Source organism: Peromyscus leucopus, chromosome 2 (assembly GCF_004664715.2).
Source record: "Peromyscus leucopus breed LL Stock chromosome 2, UCI_PerLeu_2.1, whole genome shotgun sequence".
Classification (NCBI taxonomy): Eukaryota; Metazoa; Chordata; class Mammalia; order Rodentia; family Cricetidae; genus Peromyscus; species Peromyscus leucopus.
Window position 1 is genome coordinate 63,025,085 of NC_051064.1, and position 27,569 is coordinate 63,052,653.

Sequence of the window (27,569 nt, forward strand, 5' to 3'; positions counted from 1 at the left end):
CATAGTCAATACATTTCTCAAAAAGGCAAGAGATGAAACCAGCTCATCAACATGAGCGCCAGCTCAGAGAAGCCTGTTTATCTTGTGCCTTTAACCAGTGAGGAATGGGTAACCATGGTAATCCCTTTAAAATATTCTTTTCATTAACTAGAGAAGTATTGGTGTTGAAGAAACAAAACAGGTGGAGTAGGAAAAGAGAGAAAATTAAGCAATAAATAGAATTATTCTGAATTTAGTAGTGCTATAGTTAAGGGAAATCCCCTCTCAATGTATTATTTTCTTTAATATATATGCATAAGACTTGATGGTTTCGTGTTCATCCCAACTTGCTCATAGTTTAAGATCAGCCATCAGTATTTGTGATAGGAAGGGGTTTATATTTACAGGATTATTTATTATGTATTTTTGTGGTGCTGGGGCTCAAGCCCAGGGCCTTGTACTTGCTAGGCCAGCACTGTACCTCCGACTACTGCCTGCTACCCTATTGGATGAGTTTCTGCTTGTTGTCAAGAGCAAAGCTAGTGCTGAGTATGACTATATTAGCAATAATTGGGAGTACTTTTTCTATTTTAAGTAGATAATTATAAAATAAGTTTCCAATTGGTAGAAAAGGAGTTTGGAAAGCAAAGTCTTTTAAAAAGAGATTTGAACAGTTTTCTCCTTTGGTTTATTAGAGAGAGGGTCTTGCTGTATAGCCCTGGCTGGCCATGTAGTTAGTACAGGCTGGCCTGAAACACTCCATCCCGTTCCAAGCTCTCCTGGGCTGAGATTACAAGTGGGCGGCACCATGCCTGTGTAGCTTGAACAATAATTTTTAAAAGTAAACAGCTTTGCATAATAAATGACCAGCTTTAGAGTTCAGCTTTGAGCACTGTGAAAAACCACAGACAGGAAATGGTCGTGGTCCCTTCAAGTCACAACCTGCTGAAGGCTTGAAAACTTTCCACGCCCCCCCCCCCCCCCCCCCGTGTCTTATCGGCTCTGCCCATCACTGTTGGCAGTGACCTCTTTCTACAAAGCAAGGGGGTGGCGATCCGTTTCCTCATCGTCTTTCATTCCCCATCAGCTACAGTCCCATCAGTTAGTCCCACTTGACTGTGGTCTGACAACCCTAGATGTCCCTCTGACTAGAGATGGTCAGGCCTTGACTCCCAGGCGTCTGCTTTTGATGCGTGGAGGACTCAGCGATGGCTAGAAGCAGAGACTTCTGAAGATTCTGGAAACCCTGAGGGCCTGGAGGGCTTGGAGGTGGGTGTGATGGCAGGGCTGGGAAGTCTTCCCTCTTCAGCTCTATCTACTGAGTGATGGTAAGGCTTCTGGGCTGGTGCTCTCCCGAAAATGATTCTCAGGCCCTGCTCCCGCCCACACCCACAGGTGTGCTTTCCCCGCCCTTAATTACTCCGTGAAAACCACAGTTTGCCCTTACAAAGTTACCCTGGGAGAGCGGAAGAGAAATTTATAATCAGAGCCAGGGGCACGAAGCCACAGTCGCTTTGATTTGCAGTTGTAAAGACGGAGAGACTCACACACCATTTTTTGTTTTTTTAAGCGGCAAAGCCAACCCTTTCTTTACGGCCTGTATGTAGTCCAGGGCCGCGCTGGTTGAAACTTTGCCCTGTCTGAAAAGTTTAGAAAGTCAGCTAGGAGGAGGCCATACACCAAGTCTTTTGTTTGTTTGTTTGTTTTTGCCTTTTTTCTTTCTTTTTTTGACTCTGCGATGTTTTCCAGGGCTTTTCAAATGAGGAGGGGAAAGCAACAAGACAAAAATGCACCGTGCAGGGAGTCAACCAAAGCTCTGCAAGCGGCCAGGCGCTGGGGTGAGCGCGGGAGGGGGCAGAGGTGACCCGGGTGGGTGTGTCCGATGTGGGGGATTGCAGGAGAGCGCCAGGAAGGTACTGAATGGGAGGCTTAGGCTCCCCTCACCCGCCACCCCCCCTACCCACAGCAGCTCGGGAAGTTCTGTGAATGACTGGGGGAGGGGAACCACAGGCGTCAGGGGCGCTGGGGGTGCCACGCAGGTAAGGGTAGCTGCAGAGGAAAGGCGCCTGGGGGGTGCGGGGAGTTGCTAATTTGTGCAACGTGGACGGGGCAGAAAGCGCCAGAAGGCGGAGGGAGAGGAAAGAAAGCTGGCACCCGCGCTTCTTTCCCGGCCGCCCGCTTGCTCGCGGAGCTGGGGAAGTCGGGACACGGCGGCAGTGACGCCCCAGGAGCCTTGTTCCCGAGCGCAACGCGCTACCCCGTAACCTCCCGGGCCGTGCCCGGGTGAGGCTTGGGCTGGGCTGGCCCCGGGGCTGCGGGGACTGCGGAGCTGGACCCAGCAGGTAAAGGCGCTGGCGGCCGGGTGTCCCCCGGCGCGGGTGGCGACGGCCCCGCCTCCCATCGGCGCGATCAGCTCGCACGGTCCCACCACCCGCGGCTTTGTAGCCGTGCGCGTGAGCGCCTGGGTGTGCGCGCGCCCGCGGGCCCGGAGTGGGTGGGTGTGCGCGCGTGTGTGTGAGGCCGCCTGCAGGAGGCGAGGCTGCCCTGGCCTCCCGCACCAGCCGGTGGAACCCAGCCCGGGAGGGAAGTCGCTGCAGCCGTCCGGCGGCCCTCCTGCCCTTTGGCCAGGTCAGTGCGCCCCAGGGTCCGTCCGAGGGACACGTAGGTGGCCTCCGGTTGGTTACCTGGGTCGGGTTGGGGGCGCGAGAGGGCTGGCGTGGGGGGCGCTCCAAGTTCCTCGGTGCGGCATCCCCGAGGACTTAGATGGCCGAGTGTCCCAGCGCCCCGCGCTCAGTTCCCTGCTCCTTGATGACTTTGTCGTCCCATGAGTCTAAGGAATTTAAACTTTCCGTGAAGCCGCCCGAGGCTTAGCTAGTACCTGGGAAATGCAAGGCAGGGGAGGGACCTGGCTTTGCCTGAATAGGTTGATCCGTTGTGTGTTGGCTCCTGTAGGGAGAGTTTACCGTGGATGGCTTTAAACTTTAGGCTTTTTTCCTCCCCTTTCCTGCCATTTGGCCTTTGATGTGAGGCATCCAGGGTTTGTTGCTGCTTCCAGGCTGGGGCTGTCTTTTCTCTGTCCTCTTCTCTTCTCCTCCCTTTTTCTTTCTTTCTCCCTTTCGCTCGACTTTCTTCTTCTTTTTCTCTTTAGTTGAAACCTACAGATTTCTTCCATGTGGGTTTCCAGCGAGTGCTGGCGTGTGAAAGTTTCACTCTTAAACTATCTCTACCCAGCGTCATAGATACCTACTGCGGACCTCAACTAGAAGGAGGTTAATTAAAACAGAATCCTCTAGGCTTCCCGGCAGGGGTGTGCGGCTGTCCTTTTGTGTAAGTGTCCTTTGCTTACTTAACGTGACTGTGAAGTCACAGGTCTGAGTTTCAAAGTCTTGGAAAACGGAAGAACATACTCTTTTGTCAGAGAGAGTGAATACCAAGGAAGAGGAGTCAATTAGGCTTAAGGCCATGTGCACTACAGTGAACTACATGAACACACAGCTGTAATAGCACCGCGTTTCTGCCCTTGGTTGTCCAGATGCAATATTATGAATAATAATCACCAGGGCTCTAAGTACATGAAAGCCGTATTTTTTTTTTTTACTTTTATTTCCCCTTTCTTTGGTCTTGAGTGTTAATTTCAGGGAAAAAAATTGCAGAAAGAGAGGGAAGCCTCTTGAGGCAGAAAGGCTGAGAAGTGAGGCTGCAGAACTGGGCCTCGGCATCGGAGCCCCCTTGTACACAGCGTCCCCTAGCGGCGCAACCCGAGCCTGTTCTGAGCTCCTGGTCTTGGTGTCCTCTCAGGAAAATGAATGGGTGCCATGATCTTGGCTGTTCTATCTTTCCAATAACCGGGAGCTGGTGGTGAGTGACTTCTCCAGGATAGAACAGTTGAGGAAGGGAAATGGGAAAGATTTAGTCAAGTGGGGAAATGCGAGGACAACAGAAAGAAAACGAAAAAAAAAAAAAAGAATAAAGAAAGAAACCCATCAGAAGGAGTGCTTGAGGTAAGGAATAAGCGGGGAGCTGACTTTCTCTAGTTCTTTCTTTTTTTTGCCCACGAGGGAACCAGCCATACTTTCTCCTTATTATTACAACCCGGTGAGTCTGCTTAAAAGTGACATCAGATCTAGGCGATCACCTGCCCATCTTGCTCTTTGCATCCTCCAGAGCTCAGCATCCCTGTGAGTGATGGGTAAGAAGTCACAGAAGGGAGAATTTAAGTGGCAGCACTTTAGAAACTCCTGTTTTCATTCAAAGCTAGTATTTTCCAGAATGCAGCTTGATTTTGTTTTTCAGATTGTATCATAGATGACAGTTTTTTACAGAATCTGTTCTGTTTGACCTAGTGGGATAGTCAAGGGAAGAGTAAATCCTAGCTGCTGAGTCAACGTTGAGTGTACAATAACAATCTGAAATTTGTGATTTTTAGGAAAAAAAGGATCTTTTCAGATGCTTGGTATGAAAATTTGTACTCTGAACAGATTGCACTATGCTGACTTCGACTCATAATGTCTTTAGGAGTTTAGTTTAAAGTCAGTTTTTTAATGTCTGTGATTAATGTGTGGCCACCTACCCTCAGCATCTCCCCTTCTCTCCCCCTCCTCCTCTCTCCTTCTCCTACCCCCAATTCTTCCCTCCTCCCCTCCCTCCCTTCCTTCCCTCTTCCCTTCCTCTCTTCTTTCCTTGGTACCATCATGTCTACACATGTGGGGAACATGATTTCCTTTGAAGGTGGGTGTGCTGTCCCGAACACTGACACACAAGCCGGCTCTGCCTTTGCCAACTCAGTCAGCATCTTAACTTCTGTCTGGCTTCTTACCCTTTGCAAAGCAGGATAATTCCAAGTCTCGGTCACGTTAGCATTTAAGTATCTGTTATGGGTGTGTTAGACTGTTGAGAGAGAAGGAGAAGGATTTAATTAAACAAGCAACCATGGGATTCTTGTTGCAACAGATACGAAGAAGATGGAAAGGAAGTTCTAGAAAGAGCCGCAGTACAGAAGGTGGGGATACAGATAACTGTGCTGGAGATAGTGAAGAGGGTGTGTGTGCCATATTGCTTCACTGTGTGGTAACGGAGAAGTCTTAAGAACCTTGACGGGCTGGGGAGCAGAACCTGAAAGTCTAACTGTGGTGGGGAGACAGACAGCTTGAAGAATGGCCCGTGCCTTGAAAACTCAATGGGGAGAGTGAGGACCTCTCAGAGGTGGTGTGGTCTGGGTCCTTGGTGATGAAGGTGGCCTGGATGTTACCTTAAGGAGCTGTGCCATGGCATTATTTAATCCTAAGATGCATGAAGACCCCGAGTCATACTGCTTGTCGGCAGAGTGGAAGTGAAGTGTTTGAGAGATGATTGTGTACTTGTGGCTAGTAAGTTGTGTGGCACCACTGCCAATTTATTTAATGTTATTATCTAAAGCTTCTAGAACATTCTGCATGTCATTTCTTCCCTCTTATCCCCTCCAAATGATAGCTTCCTTTTGGGAAACTTAATTTATTCCAAATGGATGAGGCTCCTGGGTTGCACAGGGCCCCGTGGGGCCTTTTGAACATGTGTTCTAAAGCCCCTTTGCAGACAGAAAGCTGAGCATCCATGCTTTCCTTTTTCTGTTTGGGGAACAGCTTGCTGGTTAAAGCTCATTTAAACACGACTCTTCTCCACACTGGCATTCTTGACCCTGTTTGTATTACACATAGTATCTTAACCACAGTGTGGACTATGTGTAGAACAGACGAGAGAGGATTTTCATTAGTGCAGAAATAGGGCTAATGTCTCTTTTAAAAGACTGGGAATAGAGCCCTATGAGTCCTTTATGGAGTTTAATTTCCAAAACTCCTATGGAAGTGCCTTGCTCAGTCTTGTAGAGTAATGTGCGTGGATTTTGTTTTTTCATCTCTGAATGAGTTAGCGAGTGATATCTCAGGGGACTCTTCGTGGAATTCCTTTAGGAGAATGCAGGACCCTCTGTGCCCTCCGCCTTTGTGCTTCTCGTGAGAATGAATGAGTTTTCAGCTGCACGTCAAGCTGATTTGGGTAAAGACTTTGAATTACCCTTGAGTCTAGAATGGTAGGCGGCTAAGGAGACAGATCATTAAAAAAGATTAGGTTAGCATTTTGTTGTCTTCTGGATACAATTTGAATGCATGGTCCTCTCAGTAGCTTTTAATTAATTTGTTTATTTACTAATCTTTTTAAATCTTGGGCAAGGCTTGGTGTGGGGATTTAGGTTTGTCATGATTAAAAAAAATCAACTAGTTAATTAATTTGAATAAGTTGAAGGCTGACGTACTTTCCTTTAGGGTTCTTAAAAGGTCACTTTTTTTTTTTTTTTTTTTTTTTAAGTGAGTGGGGGATTGAAATTTCTTGGCTCTTTGTTTTAGTAAGTCCGTGTGACTTCAGTGCAGCCTTTATTCTTACAGTACCTGCTTGCTGGCACAGGGCCAAGGGAATTGTGCTAAGACCTGGACATTCTCTGCCACCACCCACCACCCACTACCCTCCACTACCGTGGAGACTTTAACCCTGAAGTTCACATAAAAGTCAGGGCTTTTTTCTCCCCTTCTGAAAATGAAAGGGAACTATTTTGATGCACCCATGGATTTGGGTTATAATTTATTTTCTTTTTGTGGTACCGTTTTAAAAAAGTGATGTAATGACAGGGCAGACTCTTCACTGTAGTCCAGTGCTAAAGCAAACATGTCCGAGCCTGAGCGGGGGGAGGTCAGGGTGTGCTTGTGGTAGCCTAGAAATAAAAGAAAATGCTTTCAAAGCCAGTGTCTTCCTCTAGAAGAGAAAAACAAAGCTCGGACCTCTGAATCCAAAGGTTGAAACTGTCACTTAAAGGGCATTTTGTCGGCTGTGGACATTCTGTGGGCCCACGCTTCTAGAGATGCAAGTTTCCCCGGTGTGTCTGTGTGTGTGTGTGGGGGGGTTATGGTGAACTATTCTCTTTATAGTTCGCCGCCTGCCTTTTCATTTACTCCAGACCCCTCCCTTTCCTGCTTTTGTGACAGGGTCTCCTACTGTAGCTCACTCAGACGAGCCTGAGCTATGAGACCCAGCCTGGCCTCTGACTCAGCAACCATTTCTGCCTCAACAACACCCCAAGGGTTTGGAGGACCCACCACCACACCTGAATTTCCTTTTTTTTTGTTGTTGTTGTTGTTTTTCATTATCTAAGTTGGAAACACTGGATTGGATTGGTCTTCCTGTCAGTTCTCTACGCTCAGGTTTCTTTCCCTGGGTCCCAGTGACTCGCCCAACTCTTCGTTGAATTTCTACCCCAATAAAGGGTAGGCCTGGCTGGCTCTTTGGAGCGAGGTAGATGTGGGCCAGAGGAGGTGAGATCTGCTCGAGCCCAGAGGAGTGTAACTGACTGCTGGTGCCAATCTGCCTTGTGTAGAGTACCAGGGATGGGCAGAAATGAACAACGCAAGCCCCCCCCCCCATGCCCAGTCAAGAGTCTGGTGAGGGTTCCCAATCATGGGTTCCCGGTGCTCTGAGAACACCAAAGGCAAAGGGGCAGGGGACCCCTGACCTTCTGAGTCAAGGGTCAAGGCAGGGGAAGTGGAAATGCTGAAGCTGGGGGAGGAGCCATGGAAGATTAGAATCTGGAAGGACCCTGGGAGATAAACCAAGCCGGAGAGGGAACAAAAGCGATCAAGCTAGAGGGAGTCACAAGGCCTCTAGAGCAAGCTCCGCTGTGTCTGGTAAGTCAAAGGGCTTTTATTTCTACGTCTGTGAACTAGGAACACGCACTGGTAGTATGGGTTTCCCAAGTCTAGTTCCTGTTCTTCGTGTAATCCCGCATGTGGATCTCTCAGTCCTTCCATGTTCAGTGGGTGTTTGTTAAATGTCCATCTGCCCTTGGGCAGCAGTTGGAAACAAGCCATGTAAGTAAGGTCTCTTCTGTCATGGAGATGGCATTCCATCACGTTCTCTCTCTCTGTCTCTCTGTCTCTCTGTCTCTCTGTCTCTCTCTGTCTCTGTCTCTCTCTCTCTCTCTCTCTCTCTCTCTCACACACACACACACACACACCACCCACCCACCCCCACACACTCACACCACTCACACCTGTGTAGCTCAGGCTGGCCTTCAACGGGCAGTTTTTCTGTCTCTGGTTCCTAAGCACTGGGAACACAGTCAGACACCACCATGCCTCCTTCTTTCTCTCTGTCGAATCATGTGACCAACTGAAGCTTTTCTGAAATGCCTTCAAATGCAGAGGAATGACTTTTGAGTGATTCTTCCGTTTCAGCAGCTTCTTCAAAGCCCTCTCAGTGTTTCCCTTAGGTGAAGAAGTCGGAGCCTGGTATCCAGGCCTTCGTTTTATAAACTTAAAACAATTCACCGAGATTTACCTGTGAGTTGTGAAAACATGGAGCCAGACCCAGCATGTCTTGTCTGTAGCCTTGGCTTGCTTCCCTTTCCTTCTGGATGTTCCTATTTTTGACTGAATTTGTGTTTGAGTTTCTATGCCCAGTTTATGGCGTCTTCCTAGAAGATTCTGAGTCTGGTGTTTAACTTGGGTGGTCTTGTTGAGATCATCCAAGGATACAAACGTTATAGAAAGGGTCCAACCGGAAGAGAGGCACTGTATTTATTTGTAAATGTAGACTGTTTTGTAGTAATCCAAGCCGTACACATTTGTCTAGAGTAAAAGATGTTGTCATCGTCGATTTGCCCTACGGCCTTCTGTTCTTGGCCTTTGGTCGACCAAGCCTCGATCCCTGTATTCGCTTGTTGGCGTGTGTGTGTGTGTGTGTGTGTGTGTGTGTGTGTGTGTGTGTGTATGTTTTTATGCATTTGTGTGTCATCATGTCAGCATGTTTCCATTTGTCTCTGCTCCCCCGGTCTTAGCTAGGCTGTACCCAAGGTTGCCATCAAAGGCAACAAGGACAAGCCAGAAGAGCCTGCCTGCATGGACTCTTCTGGACTGCAGCCTGACTTCATTCAGTAGAGTTCTTGTCGGTGATGTGAATGACTGTTCTGAAGGGGGAAACAGAAAACCATTTCCAGCCCTGTGACATTCAAGATGGATAATGCCAATCCAGGGTGTGTTCTTTCCACAAGGGCTCTGCTGCCCCCGGGTCTCAGGCAAGGGGGGGGCGGGGGAGTGGGGAGGGCATCTGGGAGCAAGTGCTAGGCATCTGTGTGTGAGCCTTTTGTTAGGTGGAAAACCAAGTACCAGGGGAAGGTCTGGAACCACTTGTGGAACGGAGACAGGTGCAGTTATTCATTATAGGCAGGTTTCACTGTGGGAGCATTAAATGAGGACTCCTCCCCCACCTCCTTAGAAGTCTAATCAGGGGATGATAAGGGTGGTGCGGTCTCAGAACGGAGCAACCCAGCACAGCTAAAGCAGAATTGCCTTTTGTTAAGGGGTCGCTTGCCTCTCTGACTATGATTTGTTGGGAAAAGGATTATTGTCATGTCAAGAAAATGAAGCATTCATTCTGATCCACTGTTCTTTGCAGTTCCACAGAGAGCTAGCTCCTTGCCTTCCTTGCTGAGTAGACACCGACAGAAAGGTTCAAAGGCCAGGGCAGTCCGACTGACTTTTCTGGATTCAGCAACATCTGCTTTCTAGTCATTTTTATCTGAGATCCTGTCAGTTAATTTCCATGCATCTGATATCTTAGAGGATTTTGGATCCTCGTGCATGGCTGAGAACACTTAGAAAGAAAAATTCAACGGCGGACAAAAAAAGCATGGGTCTTGCTTGCGATTCGCTTATAAACATGGAAAGACACAGCCAAAGATGACTCAGCTCAGGCAGCCAGTGATAAATACTCCAAACCAAAGTTTAAACAGAATGCTCTGCACGCTTCTGAGGGTGGAGGGAGAGCTTCCCCTGCCTGGGAGTAGATGAGTGATTGGCATGGCAGCTGGGTGCTGGTGTCAGGCCCCTGGCTAAGTTTATTCCATGCCTAAGAATAAGAAGGACGGCCCAGAAGGAATGCACGTGAGAGGCAGGCTTGGGGAAGATGCCTGGGATATGCGGCTTCTGGCAAATCGTGCTGGTGTGCATGGGGCCTGTCTTGAAGGTTGTAGAGGGCACCGGATTACCGTGGTTGCTATGATGCCATTACCAGGTGAGACAGCAGGGTAGGAGAGGACTGCACTGGGGTTTGTTAGTTCTAGACCTGTCTAAAACTATAGAGGCAGATGTGTTCTCCTGGTAGCTGGACATCTGAGTCAAAGTTTAGAAGATAGAGCTTGCAGTGTTTAGGGATCCTCACGATACAGAGAACGTCATTGTATGGACACACTATTGAAATGTGTGCAGAAAGCTAGTGAGAACTTTCAAAATTGAAGGGTCTATTCACAACCGGAATGTGCCTCCGTTGGTAAAGTGCTTGCTGAAGACACACGAAACTCTGGGTTTGATCCCTGCTGTTGCACAAGCTGAAGTGTGGTGGTGCGTGTGAAGGTAGATGTAGGCGAGAGTTCAAGGTCAGCCTGGCCTGCATGAGACTTGGTCTGGAAAAAGAAAATCCGAAATAGTGGTTTAACAAGGACAAGATATAATTTTGGTCTTTAAGTGTTTTTTCTCTAGCAGAGAACTGAACTCAACCAGGCATTCTTTGAGAATCCATTATGGCTTCTCTTGATGGGATGACTCTGGGTTGATGTCTTAGGCCTGTAATCCCAGCTGCTTGGGAGGCTGAAGCAGGAGGATCACAAGTTCAGGGCCTGTCTAGGCCCTGAAAATAAAATATTTCATATTAAATTTCTAAGGATGGGATACAGTTCAAATGATGGAGTGAGTTCAAAGCTAGCCTAGGCAACTTAGATGAGTCTCACAAAAAGTTCAGAGGATCAAGGGTGTAGCTCAGAGGTAGAGCATTCGCCTGGTCAGTTTTAGGCACCACCCCAAGCCAACCAAACCCAAACCCCAAACAGGAAATGGTGTGGATTTTGGCATGATCTTCTGTGGTGAACAGAATACCCACCCCCAGTGGTCCTTTCCAGTTATGGTTGTCTGAAAAATACTCTTAAAATTGTTGAGAGATTAGTGGTGATTTTGGGGCTAAAGGAAGAAACAAAGAGTTTTAGTTAGCGGGAGAGCTTGCTGTGGGACTCATTGTTATCACAGCGAATAAAGGGTAAACTGAATCCTCGGAGGAACTTCTAAACCCCAAGAGCCTAAAGAACACCCAGAGAAACTCCAGCAGGCTCCCATGGAGGTTCGAGAAAAATCTAGCGAACCGATTGATTGAGGTAAACAGTCAGTCCAACTCTGTTTTTTTATCTGGATTAAAAAAAAAATAACCTTTTTCTGATTAAGATTTTATTTCTACTTTAGATAATTATATTGTCATGTCTTCTACACTGTTTGATAGAGAAGATCAATTCTTTACTTTGTAAAACTGTTATGATACTTCAGGCATGTGCTTATGACACTTGGTAGTGAAAAACAGGACACACATCTCGGAATATTTGGGATGGAGAGGAGACTCATCTGGAGTCTCAGCACTCTTTAATGTCTTCCTGAAGCTGGGCATGGTGGCTCACACCAATAATCCTGGCTCTTGGGAGGTGGAGGCAGGAGGATCAGGGGCTCAAGGTCATCTGCAGCTACATGGCAAATCTGAGCCCAGCCTGGGCTGTCTTCAAAACCCAAATCAAAACCAAACTTCCTGTCTTTTTGTTTTTTTTTTTTTTTTCAGAGCTGAGGACCGAACCCAGGGCCTTGCGCTTCCTAGGCAAGTGCTCTACCACTGAGCTAAATCCCCAACCCCAAATCCAAACTTCTTTATCGAATTTTGGAATAATTCCTTGCAGGTCTTCAACTATTAAGGTCTACTGAATATTTCATAACGTTTTGCGTTATAGCTAAACTGTCTAGGCAAGCCATTACAATGTTTTATACGAAATGTCTAACGACAGGCACAATCACTGCCTGTGACATGCTCCAGATTTAATCACCACCTCTTATCTCTGCTTGCTGCTCTTCTCCTGGGCCTGTGCTGCCTGGTCCATTGTTACATGCTGATGGCTCCTTTATCCCTACTCTAAACAAGCTCTACACCGAGCTTACCTACACAAGGCCTTCCTGTTGACTGTTTTCTCTGCCTAGAAGTTTTCTCCCCAGGTCTTCACTCAAAGGTCACCACCTTCTCAGCACACCTTCTCTAGCTCCTGCCTGTAAAACTGAAGGATCTTTCCTGTGTGTCCAGCTTGCCCCACAGTCCCTTCTTCATTTATTTCTGACTTCTTAGATGAGGAAAATACTTCTAAAAAAAATTTCTCATGTTGTTTCCTGATGTTTCTCCAGTGCTCAGTACAATACACTACACATGGCAGAAACTTTTTTTGAATAAAAGAATTGAATGAGTGAATTAAATTATGATAGATGCCTGAATAAATAAAGAAATGTATTTTTGAGTATGCTCGAATAAATCGGATATAGTCTTGGTTTCATGGTATTTACAAAACCCAGTGGAAGAGGCAAGGCTGACATTGTTTCTGAGATGGAGGAAAATGTGTCTGTGACTTGAAGGGTGAGCTAAATGAACTGAAAATGAGATGTGGGGATGGGAGAGGAAGGGGAGGTTGATGAAAACAAAGAAAAGTTGGTTCCTGAAAGAGAAAATGGAAGTCATCTTTTTGTTTCTTGAGTTGAAATGAAGTCATTTGTTCCAAATGATGAAATTACGTAAGGATAGGCATTTGTCATACTTATTAGTATTTTTGATGACCAGAGCTTCATTTTAAATACTTTGGAAATCATCAGCAGTATTTTTATTTTAAATTTTGCTCATTCTTGAGGGAGTAGGGATCTTCCATTTGAAAGTGGGAATTCCAGCACATGGAAGTAGCTTAAATTCTGTAGGTAGGTGATGGCTCTGTGGACTGTAAGCCTAAGTTCTTTGTTTTATGCTAATGCTGTTTCCTGTGAAATTTAACATAGTACTGGGAGGATAAATGTCCTTGTTGGCACTTGTATTCATAGAGGTTGCTTTGGGAGGCTCAGCAGGATGCACTTGAAGATGACTTTATTGGAGATGCTTATGCCTGTGGACTTCCCATGATTAGATTGGTTGATTCTTGTAAGTGAATGTGAATATAGATTTTATAGTTTGTTCTTCTTGTGGATTAGAATTTCTGTTTCCTGAATACTTAAGAGGAGCCTGGTTTTCTCTGGGTGATAAGTTCAATAAGTGCTTATTGGTTCAGTCATGATACTAATAATATTCATAAATTCTAGATTCTGTTAACCATACTTGAGCTGTTATAGACCAATAATGCCCCCTTAGTGTGTCTCTACAAGTGGCTCCCTATCTCTCTGTCTCTGTCTCTCTCTCTAATGTCAACTACTTTCTGATAATTTCTGTGTTAAATACATAATGTGAGATACAGTGTAAAACAACCCTCTGCATTAGGAACTTTCTTTTTGCTCAAGTTAATGTTGTTAATTCTTTCTGTTGTTTGTATCTGAGATGCCTTTATTTCCTGGTCTGATTTTAAACTTTTCATGTTATTTTATCATATATTTGCCTGTCAGCAAGATTGAACTGGATTTTGTTCTGAGATACCTCTGAATAAGGGAACATTGCTTTTGTGTTTATTGTTATAATGGATGAAGGAACCTCTGGTTGGCACAGGACATACCCAGACACCAAATTCTCAGCACAAAGGAGATTTAATACCCCGAGGGGACAAGGGGGTGGGGTACTGCCTCTGGTTTGGACAAAGGCAACAGCAGGTGTCTCTGCAGGAGTGGTTTTTTTAAGGAGAAAGGGAGAAGTCTGGTTAGGTATGAGTTGGTAAACTCCTGATTGGACATGTTAGCCAGTGTAGCCAAATAGTGAATTTTGATTGCAGGATCTTGGTGTTTTGTTAGTTGGACCTTGGTGATCAGCCTCAGGCATGAGTTAGACATGAAGAAGTGGCCAAATAAGAGAACCGGCCGTGTTAGTATATTCGCCGCCATTACAGTTGTCACTGTCGATGGGCTAAATCACATAAAATGGCTTGTACTTGATCTTACCTTGTAAAAAAGACAATTTCATATGGTTCCGCCTAATGTTGTAGTTCTTGGCCTTTTCTTCCTTTTGTTTTTGTCTTTTCCCACGTCTTGTTTGTTCTGAACATCTGCAGCATAGTGAGGTGGACATAGTGAGTTGCTAGTGAATATTAGATTTCTATTTCGCCATGGTGTATAGCAGCAATTTTGTGAGTATCGCTGTAGTTGGTTGTAGTGGGGGTGGTGGTGGTGAGGAAAGAGGTCATTATCCCTGTAGGCTGAAGCCTAGAGTCTGGTGGGAAGAGGAATGCTGGCCACTGGCTTACAGTGTATAAGAGACGATGTCGTCAGTGCCATGATGGTAAGCACAGACGAGATTGCATGCGGAACCTCATTTGACGTTAGAGTGATTCAGGAGTTCCTGGGGGAGTGCTATGTCTGCAGAATGAGATGGGTTGACTCTGCAAAGGGCTAAGCTGCTGCATGTGCCTGGGACTGCACAGGCCTGGGAGATAAGAACAAGGGAAGGAACACAGAAGTAATGGCGGGTGAAGGTAATCTTTGGTTTGATGAGTTGTCCTTTTTTTTTTTTTTTTTTGGTGCTACTTGGTGAAGTTCCTGTTTGTAACTCTCCCTCTATCCCTTAGCAAATTTCAAATAGAAATAGAAATGGCTTTTGGTTTTTTTGAGGTGATTGTAGCTGTTTGTTGAAACAGGCTTGCACGGTAGCCCTTTAGCACACTGCTAAGTAATAGCCAGCATGTATGGACGGCCTGCTCTGTGAGCGGCTGGACAAGGCTTTGCAAAGCCATGTGGTACAAAGTAACCCTGGTTGGAGTAAAAACACTACTATATAGAGTAGTTACCAATTTAATAATTTTCCATAATCCATAGGAGATTAGAACACCAAAGGAAGTTTTTGATTAGTGAAGTGGTTGGCTAGTGTATAGCTTCTTGGTGATTTTCATTGTGCAAAGAATTATTGTCCTGCTAGGCTGTTCATTTCGTATTTACACTGTTTTGCCGTGGAAACTTTTTTTTTTTTTTACCACTTTCAAAGAAGCTGTGTCAAGAATTGAAATATTATATACACTGGAAATCTGTAAAGCAAATTTGAGTCTGTGAGATGGGAAATCAAGACCTGAGTGCCAGCTCCCTACTGCTGCCCACACGGCCATGCCCCAGCCTTCCCAGGCCTTGCCCTTCTCAACTTAGAGGGTTCGAGTCTCATTTGAACAAATCATTCCTCAGGGTTATTGTTTGGTGACTCTGTGATTTTGTTTTGTTCTTGCTACTTAATTTTAAAGACTTGGCTCTGTACTGTTTAGGCAATCTTACCCAAGAAGCTCTAGCTAAAGCTGGAGACTTCTGTGTTTTGTTTTGTTTTTTAAATCCTTCTGTGTTTTGGGAAGGTAATTCTCCAGTGACTTTAGCTTGACCACTGGATTTAAAAAGCGATTTTCTTTTAATTGCTGAGGTTCAGTGAAGATGGTAAAGTATGATTATCTTAGATTTATCTGTGGATGCTTGCTTTAGAAACATGTGAGTATCTAAATTGTGAATTATTGACATTTTGTAAAACCATCAAGGAGTGGGTGTTGCCACTTCCCAGAGAAGTGTGACAGAGCTGAGGAGCTGGGGAGGGGGACCACTTTCACGGTTAATGACTAGCCCAAGTTTTGGTAATGTTTCAGAGGGATGAGCTATGTTTAGAAGCAGGTAAAAGGTATCTGGAAAATTGGTCTTTCATTTTCCCTAATTAGCTTTATTGTGTTGAAGCTGACAACTATAATGAAGTATAATTGTGTTTAAAGAGTTATACTTGACAACTTGATGTGAAATGGTCACTCAGTCTGTCAAGCTAGTTAACATATCCAACATTTAACTAATCATTTATTTGTTTGGTTTTTTTTTGGGTGGGAGGGGTTAGAGCACCTATGGCCCATTTTTGAACAAATTTGAAATATATAAGACATTATTATTATTATTATTATTATTATTATCATTATTTTGAGACAGGGTCTCGTATGGCCCAGACTAGTCTTGAACTCACTGTTTAGGTAAGGATGACATGGAACTCCTGATTCTCCAGTCTCTACCTCCCAGGTGCTGGTATTACAGGCATGTACTCCCGTGCTCACTTATAAGATGGTATAGTCGTGGTCACTGTGTTGCCCATCTGGTCAACAGAACTTTGCCATTTCATAACCAATGCTTGGTAGCCCCTGGCCACCATTTCCCCACTTCCCCCGCCAGGGCAGCTTTTCTTACCCATGTGTTAAATCAACTGATTTAAAATATGCCTAAACATTTTTGTCGTTCAAATCATTCCGTTTTCCACACTCACAAATTTCAATATGAATATTTCCTTATATTTCTCTTTTGTTGTTTAGAAATTGAAGGGAAAACAAGGCATAAGCCCTCTATTTTTAAACTATACCTAATTCCTCATTTATAATCAATATTTATCCTGGAAGTCCAGGCAACTGAGGATTTAATGTGTGTTTGGGCTTGATGCATCCGCCTAAATCCCTGTTTGCTGTTGAATTCTTTCCCTTAAGTGTGACTGATACATGGAAACCAGACAGGTCTCCAGGCTCTCAATCTGAAACACAGGTACAGACAATGTTTGGGATTAGAGGAGGCGTTGGTCCAGGCAGGTAATCGGCATGGGTGTTGCTTCAGGCTAATAACAGAGATAGGTTGGTCCAGTGCCGGGTAGAGTCATGTGGTTAGTTCAGACTTAAGGCAGACCCGGAAGGAATACAAGGCACTCCCATGTACTGTGAAGATTCTGAGCAAGGCCTTCTGTATATGCCTGGGAGAAAAGCAGTGTGGGTGAAAGACTAAAGCTTCCTTGAAAAACGTCATTTTCAGAATGGGAAGCAGCAGGTGAATGTCTTGGTTCCAAGTGATCTCAACACTGAAGCATGTGTTAGGTGGTGGATACTCGTGGAAGTCCCAGCTACTCAACCATTTGGCGGTTTCCAAGAAGAGGGCCACAGGTCTCAAATCCTCATCTGAATGAGTAATATTTTTCTAGGAATAGGAATTGGAGCTTTTGTGCTTCGACACATTACTACCACAAGAGAGATGTATAGTAAAATGTAAATCATTCTTTGGTTTGGACAGAGTTTCTCTCCCACCAATAGGATTGAAGCTTGAACCCCGAATATATCTGTGTGGGGATAGGCCTTTAGGGACTGGCTGGCATTGAGAGAGGTCCTATGAGATGAGTGGAGCTCTCTACATAGAGGTGCACTGAGGAAAGGCTGTATGTACAAGAAGGTGAGACCCAAGCCCACATGAAAGCCAACATCACAATCAGACATGCTCTACCCTGATCTCCAATTTCCAGGCCCTGGATCTTTGTAAAAAATACATGTCTGTCACTCACCCCATAATCAATGATAATATGCTATGGCAGGCTATAACAAGCTTTCTTAATGGGCTATCTTTGGCCTATCAGCCTACAAACAATAACCTGGAGACTTATTATTAATTATGAAAGCTTGAACTTAGTTTATTTTTTCTCAACTAGCTCTTATAACTTAATTAATGCATAATTTTTTTTAATCTATGTTCTTCTTAGTATGGCACATCTGACTTACTCTGAGTCTGCTGGTGAAATCATGTGCCCAGATTCCTCCTCCTCTTCCTCCTGTCCCCAGAAATTCCACCTATCCTCTCCTGCCTAGCTTGTCATTCAACTCTTTATTAAACCAATCAGAAATTGCCTTAGGCAGAGACACATCTTCACAGTGTACACAAATATTCCGCAACAGCAGGCTAAGCTGACTGACATAGTCTCCATTGATTTTGACTGGGAGGAAAGTATTAACTCTGGTCAGTAATTGTCCTGGTGGATGCTGGTGGCTGGCTTTGAGCTTGTTCTCACACACAAATAATGCACATTGCTTCTCTGCCTCACCTTTCCCATCTTTTCATCTCATTTTAGTGACAAAATAACCCAATAGGTAAAATTTTTCACTAAACAAGTGTCAAATATGTAAAAACTACCCCTCCTTTGAAATTGTTTTTACATGAAATACTGATCAAAATACTAAAACATTTTTGAAACAATATAAACAACAAACCCAATCATATTTGCAGTTCCATAATGAGTAGAATTATCATCATTCAATCCTGTTTTTTTTTTCTTTTCTTTTATGACCTTTTGCCATAATGGCCTGTTTTATGGTCTGCTTCTTTTTAGAGGTAGTGAATGTGTGTTTTGTTTCTACAGGCCATATTTTTAAATCATTGTTGTATATGGTAACATGTTTGGAGTTGAATTTTAATAGCTTGATAATAAGCCATTAAGTTATTCAATAGTTCATCTAACAATTGTGCTTTCTAGTTTTAAGTCAGCTTAACACAAGCTAGAGTCACAGAGAGGAGGGAGCCTCAACTGAGAAAATGTCTCCATAAGATCAGGCTGTAGGGCATTTTCTTAATTAGTGATTGATGTGGGAGGGTCAGCTTATTGTTGGTGCCAGCCATCTCTGGGATGGAAGTCCTGGTTTCTATAAGAAAGCAGGCTGAGCAAGCCATGGGGAGCAAGGCAATAGGCAGCTTCCCTCCATGGCCTCTGCATGAGCGCCTGTCTCCAGGCTCTGCCCTCTTTGAGTTCCTGTCCAGGCTTCTTCCTTTGATGATGAACAGTGATATGAAAGCATAAGCCAAATAAACCCTTTCCTCCCCAAGTTGCTATGGTCATGGTGTTGTACCCCAGCAATACTAAGACAGCCATTATCTTACTTTTGGAAGGGAGTTGTATTTTCCATTTCTTTAGTATCTTAAAGTTTTAGCCACAGCTTTTCGTGTAATTTCTTTACACTTGAGAACAGTAGTGCTTAGTTTTCAAGTAGACAAAAATATCCTTGAACTTTTTAACTCACTGTAGAAAATAAAAAGTATAATAAGGAAAAGGAAGCCATAATCCTTCTTATTGAGAGACAGCCATTGTCAAGTTCATGGGATGTTTTCTTCTAAGGTATCTCTAGTTCAAATCTTTTCTAGGTGTGTCCTTCTGCCCCCTCAGCACAGTGACAAGTAGAAGGGACCTTACTTTGACTCAGTGGCTGCAGGGAACACTTAAATATGGGAAGCTTTTTCTGTTTTTCAGGTGGTTTTCTTTGCGAGTGTGTGTGTGTGTGTGTGTGTGTGTGTGTGTGTGTGTGTGTGTGTGTGGTGTGCACACAAGTATGTGGAGGTCAGTGCAAGAACCTTGGGTGTTTTTTTCTCAGGTGCCACACTTTTATTTTGAGACTGGGTCTCTCACTAGTCTGGAACTCACCAATCAGGTTAGGCTGGACTGCCTGCCTCTGCCTGAGCCCTGAGATTACAGGCACTTGCCCTTAATGATTGGTCTGCTAATCCAATAAAATGCTGCTTCTGGGGACCAAACTCATGCTTGTGCTGGCAAGGGGAACACTTTCTTGATGAGCTATCTTTATAACCTCTCAAGTGACTGCCTTTTGAGTGCATTCCTGGTGACATAATTTGCTGTCTCAAACTACAAAGACATTTTTTTACTAGCCAGTGATAGTGATAATGAAACCGATGTCCAAAACAATGCCCACACTTCATACCTCATACAGCACAGCCAGAGTAAAAACAGAAGTTGGTGTGAGCAGAATGTGCACCTAGAACTTGAAAAATGATTGAGGCAACAGGAAATTTTATTAGTATTGTGTCTTTGGATGGCACTGAGGGAAGGTGCCTCAACCTCACTGGTAGATGCTCTGCTGTGGTACCCTACTGATTTGCGTCCTGACTGAGAACGTCCTCAGCCTTCTTTTGGTCTTGTGCCTTTTGAACTCCCGGACTTTAATCAGCCACGACAAGTCTGATGATATCTAGCTGGATTCATTTATCAGCTGATGGTGGAATATTCCTCATGAGTGTGTTTCTGTGACATAATGGATTAGTTGTTGAAAAATTCGACAAGCACCCTAATCAAATACTGAAGAGTCTAAAGCGTTTGTGCCTGCGCGTGTTCGGTGCGTATTCTCCATGTTACGTGATTCAGCTTCATTTTCCTGCGGGAGTCAGCCATACTGCAGCCTCCTTTGCATCTTGGGAAGATCAAATGAGCCTCTCTAAAGTACTTCATTTCGTCCACTGTCAGAAGTAGTCACAGGTAACACAAACTTGACATCCAATAAATGATCAGTTATTAAACCTTGGACAGACAAAGTTGATAAGATAAACTGTCTCTATGAACTCAAAGACAGCCGGAGTTGAGAACTATGTGAAAATACTATGAAATACTTGAGATATTTGAAATCAGCTGTGTACATATTTTACTACTGACTGTGATGACATTTAGTGAGCACAGGAAGGAAAGGTGGAATGAGGAAGTGAAAGTGTAAATTTAAGCAGAGATGAACACTGAGAGTCTGTCTCAGGGTCTGAGCCATCTGTTTGAAAAGGAACATACATTTGGTCTAGCCTTCTAGGTAGCTGACACAGAGACAGAACAATCAGTATGTGATCCAGAGCGCCTGAGTGCATGAAAACTGACTAAGAGGCATGACTCTTCACAGTGTGGGGAGGAGACAAGATATTCTCTGTAGTTTGTCAAACCGTAGACAGTGAAAATAGTGGTCAGTGTCTCTAAGCACAATTTTAATAATACAATAATAATAATAATAATAATAATAATTATTATTATTCTGGGAGAAAAGGTCTTACACAGTAGCCCAAGAAAGCCTTGAAGTGACAGCAATCCTCCTGTCTCAGTCCCTCATGGGTTGAGAGTACATGCACGAGCCACAATGCCTGATTCCAAACACTGTCTTTCCTGTGAGTCCAACAGTAGAGTTTCGAAAGAGCCACATTTAGTCCAGGTCTGTGGCAGAGTGCCAAAGCTTATCTTAGGAGAGCAACTGTGAGCCAAGGGGAGACAGTTCAGACAAGTAGCTCTGCTGCCTAAGTCTGAGGGAGATGCTGCATATTCCACATTCCTTGCGGAATGATGGGCTGGCAGCTTTCAGGATATTGCCTATAAATACTACTTTGCACAAAATCATACGTTTGATAGTTGCTGAATGTAAGCAAGTTCAAGCTTAAGCGATCCCACAGTGCACCCTTTCCTTGTGGTCAAGTTCTGTGTGGATCTGTGTGCTTCCAGCCTCGGCTCCACTGAGGACAAGCATCAATAAGGGTCAGCCTATGACCACAGTAGGATATGCTGAAGAGTCAGAGGCAGGAGGATCACATCATAGGACTGGTAAGGCTATCCTGGCCAGATATAGCAACTATTGATTACTTTATAAATCATGTGGTGGCAAGCTTTTGCAAAATAACATGTGTGAGATCCTCACTTCAGACCACTTGACAATCTAGAGGCCGAGGCAGCACCTGGCAGTTCTGTGTGTCTGAGGTGGAGCAGATGAGTGGGGTACACAGACTAGAGAGGAGAGCTAGAGGAACAGCCCAGATCATTCATGTAGTGGGAGGTAGCAGGGAGAGGGAGGGGTGGAGTAGAGTGCCATGGAGCTTCTTGAGTAACAGCCTCTGTTTTCTCCACGATGGACCTGCATGCTGTGGGCTTTCTTTGAGGGACGAGGCAATATGAGGAATGGAGAGAGCAGAGAGACATGACAGCTTTAGGGCTCAGCTGGGATTAGAATGCATCAATTCATAGCGACAGCCTTATCTCGTCTCTGGTTTTCTCCACGGAGTCTCTGGTGATTGTGAATGAGAACAGAGCAGCAGTGTGGATTTTAACCAGGGCGATAGTGTCAAAGGGCAGACGGGCAGAAAGGACTGTGGGAGGCAGCAGGCTGGCGGAGGGGAGCTCAAGGACTGAGCATGCGCTGAGACCTGACATAGGGAGATGTGAGGCTGGACAAAGGTGAGGAACACGGAGGGACCAGGAAGCTGGGTAATTTGATGTTGAAGGGCAAGAGACGGTGCATTGGGGGCAAGCAGCTGTGGGATGTTCAGTTCCGGTTAGAAAGGGGGGTTTTGAGGTGTCACAGGACATTCTTGGTGAAAAGGGACTAAGCTCAATAGTCGGTCTCTCAAGGAAATACTGAGAAGTTGTCGGCTTGGTTGAAACTGCCCTTGACAGTGATATGCCTGGTGACTGATGTATCTGGAGAAGAGAAGGACAACACAAAGTCCCTTCCAGTCTTAGAATTTTTTTCCACAGAACTTCACTTGGGGTGTGTGTGTGTGTGGGGGGGGGCACTGCTTTTCCTTCCCTTCAAGGGGAAGGAGAATTCAAGGGGAATACATATTTTTCTTTTAATCAAAAGACTAGAGCAAACTGAAAAATAAAACAAAACAAAAAACAAAAAACCAAAAAAAAAAAAAAAAACTATTTAGCAATCCCATTTTTATTGAGCTCCTTGTAATTGTAAATGTTTGACAGATTATGGCCTCTGTAAAGGCCTTAGGATCCATTAGTGCAGGTTTCACTGGGTTCACTCGGGGTCAAGGAGTACAATGGTCAGGAAGTGTTGTTGTTGTTTTTTTTTTTTTTTTTTTTTTGTCTCCCACCACACACTGACTTCTGAAGTCCTACGATGGGCAATTAGGGCTGGAAAGCGAAGAGTTGCTGAAGTTATTTTAAGGTAACATTAATTGGATTCATCTTTTGCCACATGGTTATTACATTTGTTGTTTTGAGGTTTGGCATTTCACCTCTTGGAAATGGACGTGGAGTGGACGGCTCTGAGCATTTTCAAAACGAGTTTTGTGGTTGGATGTTTTGTTTGAAGTTTATATCTGTATTTGGAACTCAAATGGAGTGCAGGCTTGAAAACTAGGACCCCAAGTGACAGAAAGAACTCTATGAGTACATTTTGTATTTGATATTTGAATATGATCTTGATGGCGAAGAAGAAAATCCAGTCCTCATCCTGGGACATAGAAAAATGACCCTTTAGGATTTATTATTATTGTTGTTCCAACCATCAACTACTTTGAGTTTGAGCTTGCTTAATTTTGGAGATTGCTGTGTTAACCACACAAGGCTGATACAAGAAACATTTGAAATTTGAACTTGAAAGGATGACATTCTGGACTTCAGCAAGGATGCAGGCCGAATCTCCTGGCTGTCTGGTGCAGTGGGAGGAAGTCCTTGTTCTGTGGCTGGAGTTTCTTTCCTTCTTTTCTTCTCCCTCTTTTTCCTCTCTTTCTCTCTCTTGAAAGATTCCTCCAGACTTTCATCACAGAGTAAAGTGATCAAGTGTGAGAGAACACTCAGGCTAGGTGGCTTTATTCCCAGCAATTCAGCCCCATCGAATTCACCACCCTGCCCCCACCCTCCCACCCCGGAGACACTGTCTTCTTGACCCAGCTTCCAACAGTAGATCGTGGCCCTCCATGGAATCAGATATTGATTGTGTCACAGACCCCAGTGCAGCCACAGTTCTGCAAACACACAGCTTGCATTGCATGGGTCCCCAAAGCTGCCCCAAACGCCTCAACTCAGATTTAAGACTATGGTATGTTATGGATGGCAGTAGGCTTTTGTTTTTTGTTTTTCTATACATATCAAGTTTTCTCATGGAATCATAGTGGCTTAATCATGGAGAGCAAACATTTAGTGTTTCCTATCTGTCAAGTCTTCAGCTTGTAACTATCAAATTAATATGTCTTTGAATTCTGTTGTTTCAGAAGGCTGGATTTTTAAAAAATTAGTTTGAATTGCTGGCTTGAATTCCTTCCAAAATGACCCATTGAATTTCGGCTTGAGATTAAGACAGATTCTTCTGCAATTTCTGAAATGACCCAAAATATACATTTATATTTTGCACTATGCATTTGTTTAACAAGGCATTCTCAGTATTGACATGTATATTCTTTATGATTTGTTATCCATGAAACACTTGATTTGTATGCCTGCGTTATACACCTGTGTACCTGGGGTCACACTTGGAAACAGGGCCCTGTTTTAGATGACAGCCTTGGATTGGAAGTAAGATTTATGAGACGTCTGCTCTGCTCTCAATCATCCAATCAGCCACAACCACAGGGCACTCCTGGTCATTCATGTCTGCTAGACTTACAGGAGGCTGTGTGTTTGAGTACACAGATGTGCATACTTGTTGAAGAAATAATATTTGTACTGTGAGAGTGGAAAGGAGTTGGAAACATCTGTGAAGTAGAGGTAGGGACTATGAGTAAGAAGCAAGAAGGAGATTGTCTTTGACTTCATTTCTTGATAAGCCTGGACTGTTTGATGGATCCAGTTTGGTTGCAGAAGAGCAGCTAGTTGCCTTTGGTGGGCTTTTAATTTATTATTATTATTTTTTTGTGGTAGTGGGGATTGAACCCAGGGCTTTGCACATCATAGGCAAGTATCACATCGCCGAGCTGCATCCCCTCCCCATCTTGATGGGCTTTTTAGGTACCATGGTTTGAACTATACTTAAGAGAGAATTTGTACTATGTGGCTTGCCCAAGGGCTTCACCACCGGCCTTGGAAGGTAGTGAGCTTCCTGTAACCGAAGGATTGACCAGAGATTCCACAACAGATGTTCTCTTCAATGGAAACACTGGATGGGAGGTGGGGCTAGATAACGCTAAAAGTTTCTTTCCAGTTGTGAGAGATGTTGCAGTACATTTTTTAATAAACACCATGCACAAACTACTTTAAGAACACTCTCCAAGAAACTAAAGCTGAAGTAAGACTAGTTAAACTACAGTCTGTCGACTGATCATTAAAAGCAAACATAGACACACCCTTCACCCACTTACGAACACATGGCAAATGCCAGGAGAGCTCTGCATTGCCTTTGAAGTTTACTGTTTGCAGACTGTGGTGTTTCTAGGAGTGAAGTGCTTTCCAACTGTCTTTGATGACCTGGTCTTTTCTTGTTGTGTCCTCTGTGACTTTGGACAGAACCCCAAAGCCATTCCTTTAAAGACCAGACAAATACTGGACAGAGACATTTAAGTTTTCTTCTGCGTTTTGGTGCTCTTGTTCTTGGCTGGGGATCAACCTCCAGAGGTCTGCTTCTGGAAGATGAAGGGAAGTCACGATATTTTGTGTGAGCTCAAGTAGGCAGAGAGGTTTTCTATCATTAGATAATAACATGTATCGAAGGTCACATGAAAGCCTGCTGTCTGTGGTCTGTGTTTTTACTCCCGACTAAATTGGTGATTAAGATCTGTGGCTTCCAGAAAGTTCAAGGCTATCATACCAAACCGTTTTATATCTGATGCAGTTTTGATATCATTAAAAAGAGAACCAGCAGGCAAATGTTTTCAGCTCTGCCCTTTTCTAGTTCTCTGGCCTGTCTTGAAAGGCACTGGTAACCGTTGACTTTGCCTCTGTGACTGCCAGGGGTTGTAAATCTGAATGTGCTTTAAGACAGGTGGTCTCAGCTCTTACCTTGATTTCCGGTCTTGATGCTTCCACTGCTTGGGTTCCCAAGAGTCAAAATTGATGCCAGATGTGTGTCAACGTCCAGAATCCCTGACTGGCTTTCTTGTTCTCCCAGTCCCCTCCCTGCTCCCCAAATACCAACGTAAGAAGGACACTCAGACAGCAGGGGCAGCCACTGTGAACACTAGCAGCAGGCCATTTGTGAGGCCTACAGGCCTGTTGTTGGGGCTTGAGAATGCTCACACCCACAGGTGAGCATATTGTGTTAACCAGTGGTCTAGAAAATTCTGTATTTTTTTTCTTTCTTTCTGCATTACTTTAATGTTTCTATTTTCTGATTCTGAGGACTCATGTCTTCTTCTAATTCTGGGACTTTGTTTGCTTATTTATTTATTTATTTATTTATTTATTTATTTATGTTTTTTGAAAGAGGGTTTCTCTGTGTAGTTTTGCGCCTTTCCTGGAGCTCACTTGGTAGTCCAGGCTGGCCTCAAACTCACAGAGATCTGCCTGTCTCTGCCTCCCAAGTGCTGGGATTAAAGGCGTGCACCACCACTGCCCGGCCTTATTTATTTATTTTTAAAGACATATCTCATCCTGTATCCCAGGCTAGCTTTGAACTCTATGTATCCCAGACTGGCCTCAAACTCATGGAAGTCTTTCTGCTTCCGCCTCCCTAGTGCTGGGATTACAGGCATGAGCTGTGCATGGTCTCTGGAATTTTTTTTTTTTTTAAATTATTTCTTTACTCTTGTTGCTTCTGTAGGTTGGGTCTCTGCTTAGATGTTTCTGAGGCTGCAGCACTTCGGCCTTTGCACTTCGCTTTCAGATTTTTTTCTCTGCTCTGTATAATTTCTTCTCAGTAAAACTCTAGACCATTAATTCCCTCTTCAGCTGCTCTCGTTGCATGTATTATTCTCTGCTGAGTTTCCCCACATAAATGTGATACTTTCTATCTCTGGAAACTCTGAGTCACTCTCAGTTTTTCAACATTATTATTTACTTATTTGTGTGTAAGGGGTGGCCATGCATGCTTTGGGAGGTCAGGGACAACCTGCGGGAGTCAGGAATTGCTTCTCTCCACTAGGTGGGCTCAGGTGATCAAACTCACGTCATCAGCTTAGCAAGCAGCTTTATGTTGTCCAGCCATCTTGATGGCCCGTTTTCAAATGGAATCATTTTAAATCTATCATCCTATTAATAATTATTAAGATATTGTCTTCTTTTACATGATCATTTTATAAACCATTTCTGACAACTCCAGTATGTATAGACTTTGCGTGTATTGGCTTTGATGACTTCAGTATGTGCTGGCTTGTTTCCAAATGTTTTGTGCCCCTCCAGTCCCAACGCCTTCCTCTTTCCTGCCTCTGACCCTGTTCCATGTCTGTATAAGCTTATGCGATTTTTTTCCCCCTCTGGGCATAGAAAACTTAAGGTAAATCAGTTTGGAAAGAATATGCCTTTGCTTTTGCTTCAACCCATGGGCGCTACAGTTTCAATTTTCACTTTGAGTTTTTTGTGGGCCAGACGAATAAGATTCGTTTCCAGTCTCCGATTAATTAATAGCAGATGTCTGGCTGTAAGTTCTCAGGGAATTCTTTGTGACTTTCATCTGAGTCCCGAGGCAGTCACACTTCTGTGCCCCATCCCTTGTGACACACATCTGTGTTTACCTCTCTGCTTCACTTGTTGACACCCGGCTTGTTGCAGGGATCTTTGATCTGACTCGACTGTCCTGGTTTCTGCCTGTAAACACCAGAACTAAAAGTTAACTACTGGGATTGGGATCCTGACATTGGCCACATTCAGCCTTCTTTTACCTCAGCTGATGGGCTGACATACTTTGTTTCCTCAGAGACTCGCTACTTTTGCTGACTGAAAACTGCACAGGTACCTGCTTGTGGGTTTTCATATGCGCATGTGCACTCAGTAAGTTCAGATGCTCTAATGCTGGAAGGATTTGGCCCTTAATATTCCTGGAAAGACATCTACAGTGTCAGTTCTTAAAATAACAGGACGTATTTTATCCTCTGAATGCATTTGGTAAAAAGATTTATTTTTATGTGTGTATGTATATGGCTGCATGAGTTTATACACACTAAATGTGTACAGGAGCCCGTGTTGGTCAGAAGAGGGCATCAGATCCCCTGGGACTGGAGTTCTAGTTTTGAATCGCCATGTGAGTGCTGGGAACCGAATCTAGGTCCCCTAGAGGAGCAGTGAGTACTTGTAACCACTGAACTATCTCTCCAGTGTCTGGAATATAT

At 44.3% G+C, this 27,569-nt stretch overlaps 1 protein-coding gene across 6 annotated transcripts in view; it reads left to right on the top strand.

Annotated features, from left to right (window-relative positions):
- Positions 1 to 1,078: 1,078 nt before the first annotated feature.
- Positions 1,079 to 27,569, top strand: part of Lpar1 (lysophosphatidic acid receptor 1) — a 125,822-nt gene continuing 99,331 nt past the window's right edge. Inside the window, exon 1 of one of the 6 annotated variants that reach the window (XM_028857772.2) lies at positions 1,079 to 1,248. The gene's annotated coding sequence lies outside the window, so the exon portion shown is untranslated. Of the gene's footprint in view, positions 1,249 to 1,727; positions 1,818 to 1,993; positions 2,019 to 2,219; positions 2,322 to 2,443; positions 2,608 to 7,584; positions 7,686 to 27,569 lie in introns of those variants that run through there. The other 5 variants (XM_028857774.2, XM_037202631.1, XM_037202630.1 and 2 more) reach the window with 5 other exon arrangements.